We start from the raw sequence: 3,406 nt of genomic DNA, 5'->3' as shown, positions 1-3,406 counted from the left end.
TATTGTGAACTCGGGAGAAAGATTGTGACGCAGTCCCATTTCAACGTACGAATCGCTTCCTTGATTTGATTTGATTTTTTTTTTTTGTTCGCGACGTGCAATTTTGGTTTTCAAGTCTTCTTCTCGGGTTCGATTGCAATGTGCTGCTGCAGCAGTGTTTTCCTGGACTGGAAGAATGGATCGACTCGAGGTTGCTTGTGGATTCGGTTTCATATAATTAACGCGTAGCTTTAGAGAAGTTCTCGGCACGAGGGCGGATGGGTAGCCGAAATGATGTCAAAGAGGCAGTAGCAGACAATCCTTGCTCTCTCGCTTGAATCATCTCCTCCAGTTTTCCGAGCAATTTATGTATCATTCGTTCTAGCATTTTCTCTGACTAACAGGCAAAGATTTAACCTCGCGAGGTTGAATTCCGGTAGTCGCGGCGGCAGAGCTCTGAGGCTTGAGAGGTGGTGATTAGGAGTGATGCAGGAGCTTGGCGGCAACGATGCTCATCTTCGTCGGTTGAGCACGGGCGAGTGAGCCAGAGATGAACGCTGGGGTCTAAGAGAGTCAGTGGCTGGATGAGCAAAATAGTTGTCCAGTAAGTTAAGGCTTCTCCATTCTTTGTTTTTTTTAAATCTTTGTTTTGGAGATGGTTGAGAATATTTATGAATGGCTTGAGACGTTTTCTACTTTCAAAAACAAAGTTTTTTCTTTAAAAATAATAGTAAGAATTTTTTTCCGTTTGATGTTTGAATTAGCTTTTCTTATTTAAGGGAATGAGAATAAAAATGAGGTGACGTTTTATTTAAGGATTTAAGAATGAATAAATAAATTCATTCTCAAAATTTATGTTTGGTTAATATGAATGGAATTAAAATTTTGAAATAAAATTTAAAATTTTAAGTATTGATAAAACCTATCTTTTTTCCTTTGGTTTTGATAGGAATGGGAATAAAAATTATGTTTTGGACAAAAATATCCTTAATATATTTGTTCAATTTTTTCTTTCATTTTATTTTCTCTCTCTGTAACGCCCGCCCTTCTTACCCAACCAAAGGCGGCGCTACGTTCTTTATACTACTTACGTACATGCTTTGGTTATACTATAGCAGCGGAAGAAAAAAAAACTTTTAAACTATTCATTTTATTTAAATAAGCATGATATCACAGATAAAATATGCATATATTGATTATATAACTAATCATATTAATCTGTCCGAATCGTTCTTTGCCGAGCCACCACCACACACATCCTTATCCGCTCCTCCTGTTGCTCCTCTAGCTCATCCAGCTTCTTTATCTGCGGTATAAGGAAAGTAAGCTGTGAGCACTCATGGCTCAGTAAGTTCCTTTCCTACTCACTAAAACCGAAAATCATCGTATATTAATATCATGCGTAATATCATAAGCATATAACATACAAAGGTATCATATTCATATCATCATGGCATCATATCAAATCATTAGCTAATTCAAGCACATATGCAGGCAATGCATCATGAATTTGAAAACTTATAATTGTAAGTACTTGAAATTAATATCATCATCATTGGGGATCCCGGTTTGTACCACATACATCATACGTAGGTCCAAGGTAGCAAGTCTTGAACCCTACCATACATACATACTAGGCCCGAGTCTTACTCCATCGACCTAGGGCATCAGAAGCCCATTACTGACGAGGCCCGAGTCTTATTCCATCGACCCCGGGGCGTTTACGGAGCCCACCCTTGGTACAAACCATACAAAGTAATTTATCATGCATAACTATCATATCATATCCTTAACAATCTTTCATGCATTTCATTTTTCATTCTTCCCATTATGTATAGCATTTCATATGCTATTACATATCATGGCATTCACATAATTTCATTCTTCTCATTATGTATAGCATTTCATATGCTATCACATATCATGGCATTTACATATATTTCATTCTTCTCATTATGTATAGCATTTCATATGCTATCACATATCATGGCATTACATAAATTTCACATTAAAAAAAAAGCCTTGTACCACGGTGAGGGGAAGCTTACCTTCTTCGCAAGTTTCTAGAATTGAGAACTTGCTTGGACCTTTCTTTGCTTGCTAGGTTCAGCACCAATGGAGGAAAAGGAGTGGCTAGGTCTTTTGGTGGAGAGGGGAGGAAGAAGAAGCTTCTCCCTCTTGTGTTGCTCGGCAACAACAAGGAAGAAAGAAGAGGAGGGAGTGAGGAGGAAGAGGAACTTCCTTCCTCTCGTGTTGCTTGGCAACAAGAAGAAGAAGAGAGGGGGTCTCGGCACAAGAGGGAGGAGGAGAGGAGGAGTGGAGGATGAATTTGAAGTCACCCTCCATGCCTATTTATACTAAAATGAGGGGAGGAAATTTGACTTGATTCATCCTCCCCATTTATTCCTCTTCTTTATGATAGGAATATTCTAGAGATATGCCTTGTGAGTTCTCTCTTAATCTCTCTTTTCTCTCCTTTAATAAAATTTTCTATCTCTCCTCTTACAATATCCTCTCTTATCCCAATTGGTTAACACATGCATGCATCCACAAGAGAACCAAGGTTCAAAACTTGGTTATGCATATTTTACTTCTTCTTTTTAAGTAGAAAGAATCCTTTCTTATTCTTAACTACTTAATCCTTCCTCTCTTTACTAATAATTCTCCTATCCTCTTTGGTATCCTATACATGTTTCCTACAAGAGATCCAAGGTTCAATCTCTCTTCTAACATTTTATTTTCTTTTACACATAATAATTCATATATATTATGCATTATGCATAAATATTTCATACATGTACATATTATCTCTTATTTCTTTCTTTTGTCCACATTAATTCCATACATTTTAAATCATGTATAGATGATTATATTCTCAACTTTATTTTTCTTTCATAAAGTTTTAATCATCTAAATCCATCTTAATATTTAACATAGAGTATTTACATCCTCTTTTCATTCGTACTCCCATTACCCTTCTAGGCTTTCTAGGGGTGTTACACTCTCCTTGTTCCCTCATCATTATTTATCTCTCATTATAATTTTTCCTTCTCATTCTCTATCATTTTCTCCCTGTATTCTCTCCCTTTATGTACTTTCTCTTCTTATTTTCTCTATCTTCATCTTTCATCCTACTTTCTCTTTCATCACACTTTCGTTCCTATTACACACTCTCTTCTCATTTGTTTCATCATACTTTCTCTCTTCTCAATATCTACCATACTTTCTCTCCTCAATATCTCCTATCGTACTCTCTCTCCTCATTTTCTCTTATTACACTTTCTCTCTCTTCATTTTTTGCATCACACTTTCTCTATTCTAAATCTCTCATCGTTTTCTCTCATTACTATTTTCTTCTCTTTATTTTTGTCATCACACTTTCTCTTTTATCATATTTTTTTGTCGACATCTCTTCTATCACGTTTTC

Source organism: Zingiber officinale, chromosome 3A, assembly GCF_018446385.1.
Source record: "Zingiber officinale cultivar Zhangliang chromosome 3A, Zo_v1.1, whole genome shotgun sequence".
NCBI lineage: Eukaryota > Viridiplantae > Streptophyta > Magnoliopsida > Zingiberales > Zingiberaceae > Zingiber > Zingiber officinale.
Note: the sequence above shows the minus strand (reverse complement) of the source record.